A 7,101-nucleotide genomic window follows, 5' to 3' on the forward strand; every position below is an offset into this window, starting at 1 on the left:
AGAGCCTGGTCACATTTCTTCCTGCCCTTGGCCTTAGAGCTCATCACGGTTCACGCCGTTTCTGGTTCCAAAAGGACCTGTGTTCATAAAGACCACGTGTTAGGACAGCACCAAAGTGTCTAGAAGTCCGGGCCAGGAGGAGGAGGGAGGGGGATTGGCTGTGCCCGCCAGTGGCCTGAGAGCCCTGCCCGCCCGCAGAGACCTGGCCCGGTCTCTGGGTTCCAGGAGAACTGCGCGATCCTCGGGGAGCTGGTAAGGCTGCAGGCTCAGAAGTCTCACCTGCTGGGGTTCAGCACGCGTGCCGACTCCGTGCTGGAGATGAACATGGCCAGGACCAGCCAGGTGGTGGCCACTTTCCTAGGTAACCCCGCCTCCCCGAGTCCCAGTGGGGACAGGGGTCAGGCGGACCTTGACTGGACGTGGTGCTGCCTGAGACCCCACTGTGTCAGCCCTTGGGGGTCGCCTTCCCCAACCCTTCATTCTGCCTCGAGGGGAGTGGGGTGGGTGGCGGCTGGGAGGCTGCCACAGGGACATAGCTGAGCCTCTCCCCTCCGCCCGCAGATGAGCTGGCCCAGAAGCTGAAGCCCCTCGGGGAGCAGGAGCGGCCGTGATCCTGGAGCTAAGGAAGGCCAAGTGCCAGAGGCGGGGCCTGCACTTTGACGGGCCCATCAACGTCTAGGACCTGCGCTACTACATGAACCAGGGGGAGGAGACGCGCTACCACGTGGACCAGTACCTGCTCAATGAGTCCTTCCCCATGCAGGTGGTCACGCGCGGGCGGCTGGGCATCTCCCAGGAGCTGCTGGGGCTGACCTTCGACCTGGAGGAGGGCGCCAACATGTGTCACGAAGACGTGAGGCACTACACGGTCCGGGACGCAGCCGCGGGCAAGGTCATCCATCGGCAAGTTCTACCTGGACCTCTACCCTCGGTGCATGCATGGGGGAACCTGTCGGCCGTGGGCCGGGGCTCCTCTGTGGAAGCGGGACCTCACCCGCGTCCCTCCCCAGGGAAGGGAAGTCCGGGCACATGGCCTGCTTTGGCCTGCAGCCGGGCTGCCTGCAGCAGGATGGGAGGCGCCAGATTGCCATCGCGGCCATGGTGGCCAACTTCACCAAGCCTACGCCCAACCCGCCATCCCTGTTGCAGCATGATGAGCTGGAGACCTACTTCCATGAGTTCGGCCAAGCGATGCACCAGCTCCGCTCCCAGGTGGGTGCGGGCACGGGGCTACAGGCAGGGGGCGGGGAGGGCCCGGGCTCTCCCGTGGTCCTCAGGCAGGCCCTCGCCACGGGATTCTTCCGCTGATGTCACCCCGCACGTGGTGATGCCCTCGGTGTCAGTTTCCATCATCAAACCCCACGCACTGGGCGCGTAAACAACGGAAGTGGATGTCCTCGAGACTCTGGAGGCTGGAAGCCGCAGATCAAGGAGTCAGGACTGGTTCCCTGCATGTTAAATACATGTATTCAAGAGTTGCCTTTAAAAAGACAAACAACAAGAAAGGCACGTTGCCTGCAACTCTGGTGACAGCCGGTGATGAGAACCAGAGGGTAGGCTCTGAGAGGGCCTGGAGCGCCGTGCCCTGTGAGGCCCTGGGGCTGCTGCCAGTCTCGGTGGAGGCTCAGCAAGTCCCAGTGACTTCCCCACGGGGGGGTCCCCAGCTCAACATCTGGGCCCAGGACTCAGTGCTCGTTCAGTCTTCCTGTGGTCAGCCCTTCGTCCTGAGAGCGATGCTCTCACAGGCTGCACCGGAGCGCGTGGGGACACTTTACTGAGCTGTGCAGCCATCACTACTGCCCTGTTTTGGAACATTTCCCTCACCCCACAAATGTCCCTCACGCCCTTAGTTATCATTCCCTCCCCTCCCCTGCCCCTGACAACCAGGAACCCACTCTGACTCTGTGGATCTACCTGTTCTGGACATTTCCCCTCCGTGGGGTCACACCCTGTGTATCCTTCTGTGTCTGACTTCTCTCGCTGAGCATCGTGTTCTCAGGGTGCATCCACGTGGCAGCGAGTGTCAGGGCTTCACACCTCTGCGTGGCTGAGGGCCGGAAAAGAGACAAACGAAAAGAAAGGCACGTTGCCTGTGACTCTGGTGACAGCCGGTGATGAGAACCAGAGGGAAGGCTCTGGGGCCGGGAGCGCCGCGCCCTGTGAAGCCCTGGCGCTGCTGGCAGTCTCAGTGGGGCACGAGCAGCGCCGTCCCCCAGGAGCTGCTGGACAAGCTCATGAAGTCCCGGCTGGCCAACCCCGGTGCGGCCAGGCCGAGGGAAAGGAAAGGGGCTCCCGGACCGCCCGGCTGGAAAGCGCGGCCTGGACACAGTGCAAGCCCCCCGTCTCCTGCCTCCCGCCCTCCAGGCCTCTTCAACCTGTGCCAGATCGTCCTGGCCAAGGTGGACCAGGCCCTGCACACGCAGACGCCCTCGGACCCGGCCCAGGAGAATGCCCGCCTCTGCCAGGAGATCCTCGGGGTCCCAGCCACGCCAGGTAGCCAAGCGCGCGCCGGGCTCACCTTAGCGGTCGGTTGGCGGCTACTGCCCAGGTCAAGAGGATCCTCTGGTGGTGTGTGAAGGGGGACCGACTGACGGGCTCTGGCCGAGGCCCGCTGACCTCTGGCCTCTTCTTGCCTGGGTTCCTGGGCTGGTCCCTCCAGCTGTGGCCCGCGGAGTCCGAGGGTGGGGTGGGCGTATCTGCACGTGCTTTCTGGAGAGCCTGGAAGAGGCAGGAGAGGGCTTCAGAACCCGGATGGAACGCATCGACAGGTTTGCCCGTGCGTGTCGGTGCGGAGACGCAGTTCACTCCCTCGTGAGCGCTTTCACCCGCGCTCTCCCCGTGCTGGAGGGCGAGCCCTTACTCATCCCTCGGAGCCTCAGGCAGCTGTCCTTGTAAGAGGCTCAGGGGTGAACCCTCGTGAGCTTCAGCAGAAAGTCGGCAAAGATTGATTTGTGTCCCTCCACTGAGTTGCCCGCAAGGTCCCCGTTTTCTAGAAGTGTTGGGCCAATACTCCCTCTAGTGGCAGGGGACTCAGACAGGGCTGCTTTGAGGCCCCCGCTCTGGGGAAGGGGCACGGAGCGGCCAGGGGGCCGGGCAGGAGCCTCTCCACGTGTGTCCCAGGGACCCACCTGCCTGCGACCTTCAGCCACCTGGCGGGAAGCTACGATGCCCAGTCCTATGGCTACCTGTGCAGCGAGGTGTACTCCGCGGACACGTTCCACACACGTTTCAAGCAGCAGGGTGTCCTGAGTGGCAAGGTGAGAGGCCGGCCTGCCGTGCAGACCACCACGGAGGTCCTTGGCCTGGGCCTAGATGCTTGTGCCGCCCGCCTGGGCCTGCCAGGCTCTGAGGGCCCTGCCCTGGACCTCCTGCTCCTCTGCCCTTTGTTGAGTCACAGCAGAGGTGGCCACACCCACACCCTCAGTGAAGGGGGTGCTCCACCCTCCTGCAGCCCCGCCCCCTCTCGTCAGGTTGCCATGGACTACAGAAGCTGCATTCTGAGGCCAGGGGGCTCCGAGGATGCCAAGGGCATGGTGAAGCTCTTCCTGGGTTGTGACCCCACGCAGGACGCCTTCCTCCTGAGCAAAGGGCTGCCCGTTGAGGGCTGCAAGCCGCCTGCCTGCTGACGGCACGGGGTTTTGCCCAGCCAGGCTGGCCGGGTGCCTTAGCACCCCGTCGGGGTGGGGGAGGGGCCGCGTGTCCTCCCAGCCCCTGAGTCCCTGGCAGCCGGCCTAGGCCAAAAGGCTCCACCTGGGAGTGTCTGGAGAGCCTGGCATCAAGGCTCCCCCTTGTTGCACTAATGCAATCCCTTCCTGGGGAGCTTTCCTGGTAACAAAATGGTTCTTTGAAAACGCAGCCATTAATAAAAAGACTCTACTCCTGGTCTCTGCCTGCCGTCCCTTCCACCACAGGAGTGGCATGGGGGCCGTCACACTGGGGGGAGTTCTGACCTTGGTTGGGGATCAGCCCTGGGGTCGTGGTGACGCGTCTGCGTCACTGGGAGACGGCTGAGCTGTGGGGTGAGTTAAGACGGGGATGGTGCTCTGCACCCCGGCTGGGCAGGCTCTCCAGTGAGGGGGTGTCAGTTTCCGGCCAGCCTCTCGCCCGTCACTGCTTGGCATCTCGGGGGCTGTGATTGGCTGGAGCTGGTTCTGGCGGTGGGCACAGCTGCGGGAAGCCCGGCTGTGGCTGTCCCTGTCCCCGTGTCCTGTCCTCCTGCTCACGGCCGGCCGGCTGGCTCCCTCTGGTCATCGGCAGCTGCTGAAGTCTGGACCACAGGAAGGGACCGCCTTCCTGGGTCCTAGCGATTCTTCCCAAAGGCCTTAGGGATGTGTTTTGGTGGCAGTAGGAATTCAGAGAGGGTGCTGCACCACTGGAGCGGTAAGGTGGCTCTGGACCGTCCCGTGTGTCCTTCCCTGACCTTTGAGCTCCTCGGGAGCCCTGCCTCCGGCCCTTCGACCCCACAAAGGACGCCAGGCAGCGGAGCGAGGGCGCGGGCGGTGCCCCGACCTTCTCCCCGTGGTCCAGGCAGGCAGGCCGTGCCACGCCCTGTCCTCCCCTCAGCCTGCCGCTCATTCTCACCCGCCCTAGGCCAGTCGGTTGTGGACCAGGCTGTGATGTCTGCCCTTCTGCAGACCCGGCTCAGCTCCCTGCACCCACTTCTGTGCCTTCTGTGTTCTGGGCTGGTCGCAGGCCCAGAGCCGGTGGGCAGGCACCCCGTGGCCGGGAGGGCTGTCCGTGTGAATTCCCTGGGGCTTGAAAAGGAGCACAGCCGGCCTTCCATCAGGCACCTCTCGATGGATATGGAAGGGGCGTGTCGGGGCCTGGGGGCTGCTCGTCTTCCCGTGCACCGAGCCCCCAGATGGTCCCCGTGCAAAATCCAGGTGTGGCGTTGGCACCCCAGCCGTGTGCCAGGCAGTCCGTGGCGGGCGCCACAGGCCTCGGGCTGGTAGGCCACAGGGTTCCCGAGCGGCAGGTCAGGACTGAGAGGGTGAGGCCTTTCCCTGGGTCCAGGGCCCAGGCTGATGCCGGCTGGAGACCCCTCCGCTCACCGCCCGCACCCCCCAGCCCCTGCCCTCACGTGAGCCCCCAGGGCTGAGCTCAGGTGTTGCATGCCGAGGCTCCCCGGCAGCCCAGCCCGTTCCCACTCCTCCGTGGTCACTGAAGGACTTGGAAGCAGGTTGCCCCACAGAGACTGCTGTTCTCCGAGCCCTGGGCAGGGGGCAGGGAGGACGGGCACAGGGCCCTGCAGGGGTGTGGTCGCCGGGGCAGCCGGAGCAGCTCCACACAGTAAGAGCATCTCACCAAAAACAGTGCGTTTCTCCAGCCGCCCTGGGACCTGAGCTCAGGTCCTGGGGCAGGAAGGGGCAGCAGTGCAGCTGTTAGCTGTCACTGGGGGTCGACTGCGGCCCGGTGCCACCTCTTAGATCCTCCCCCGTCCCCTTCCGGGGTTGCGACTGGACCCCTGTCAATCGAGTTCTCACTCCTCCCCATCCCCTACTCCTGCTCCATGAAGGTGGAAGGAACACATTTTTAAAAAGGTTGGAGCCTGGGCTTCCCTGGTGGCGCAGTGGTTAAGAATCCGCCTGCCAATGCAGGGGACAAGGGTTCAAGCCCTGGTCCGGGAAGTTCCCACACGCCGCGGAGCAATGAAGCCCGTGCGCCACAACTACTGAGCCTGCGCTCTAGAGCCCAAAAGCCACAACTACTGAGTCCTTGTGCCCCAACTACTGAAGCCCGTGCGCCTAGAGCCCGTGCTCCGCAACAAGAGAAGCCACCGCAATGAGAACCCACGCACCGCAACGAAGAGTAGCCCGCGCTCACCACAACTGGAGAAAGCACGCACGCAGCAAGGAAGACCCAACGCAGCCAAAAATAAATAAATAAAATAAATAAATAAATTTTTAAAAATCATATTAAATACCTATTAATGAGATTTTAAAAAATACTCAGTTAGTTAGTTAATGGTGCTGGGTCTTAGTTGCCACAGGCCAGCTCCTTAGTTGTGGTAATGAGATATTTTATATTCTTTTTTGTTCCTGAACAAAGGCCTCAGAATCCAGTATCTATTTGATAATGCTCACAGCATAGGTCAGCACGGAATAGCCACATTGTTTTTCTTTGGCTGCTATGTACCAAACAGCCTTTTGTACTGTTTTACCAAATGCATGTATTTAATACCTGTTTTAAAAAACATAGTGAGATCTCAAAACTTTAAATTGACTAAAGTAAGATTCTCTCTGTAGTACTACTTATTTGACCAACACCACCTGATAACACCGGTGTGGTGCACTAAGCCTTACTCTAGCATATCGGGATAAACCCTGTTTCGACAAGTGTTCATCCTCCAAGTCCCCAAGGCCTCTCACACACTGCCAGTGAAACTGCTTCCTGCTTGGGAAAGAGTGCCCCAGTTCGTTTCTTTAGAAGCTTGAAGGCTATGTAAGCCCTCCAAAAGGTTAGAGGGCAAAGAACAACTCTAAAACTGGCACATTTGTTTAAAAAAAAAGACTTGTCAATATTACAAGAGCCAGCTTGCTTTCCCTTGTGACACGTTTTCTTAGGATGCAAGGGATGTGGCCATGTGACTTGGACAAGCTGTTTCCCTCTGTCCCAGTGTCCCACCTGTGAGTGGGTAGTCTGACTAAACTTAATTACAGACATCTGAATAAGGATCATGAACAGTGGCATCTAATTTCCAAAATAAAAATAGGAGAATGAGTATGTCTTTTACAACAGGACGTCAAGTCTACCTCAAAGATATTGGTAGCCTTGAGTCCACTGCTTCTCACTGAGTGCAATTGTGCCCCCCAGGGGACATCTGGGAAAGTCTGAAGGTGATTTTGGTTGTCACAACTGGGAGGAGAGAGAGGGAATGTTATGGGCACCTAGTGAGTAGAGGTTGGGACCTTGCTAAACACTCTACGATGCACAGGACTCACACACCACAGCAAAGGTTTATCTGGCCCCAAAAGTTAATGCCTTGGTTGAGAAACCCTGCCTTAGAGCAAACCACAGATACTCATCTTTAGCAGGTAACAGGGCATTTACTACCCACCTGTAAACCTACAGACTTCCCGACTTACACAGCTAATCCTGTGG

At 60.2% G+C, this 7,101-nt stretch overlaps 1 pseudogene; it reads left to right on the top strand.

Annotated features, from left to right (window-relative positions):
• The first annotated feature begins 228 nt into the window (after positions 1-228).
• Positions 229-3,626, top strand: LOC133090613 (thimet oligopeptidase-like; annotated as a pseudogene).
• Positions 3,627-7,101: the final 3,475 nt, after the last annotated feature.

The sequence above is a fragment of the Eubalaena glacialis genome, chromosome 4 (genome assembly GCF_028564815.1).
Source record: "Eubalaena glacialis isolate mEubGla1 chromosome 4, mEubGla1.1.hap2.+ XY, whole genome shotgun sequence".
NCBI classification, from domain to species: domain Eukaryota; kingdom Metazoa; phylum Chordata; class Mammalia; order Artiodactyla; family Balaenidae; genus Eubalaena; species Eubalaena glacialis.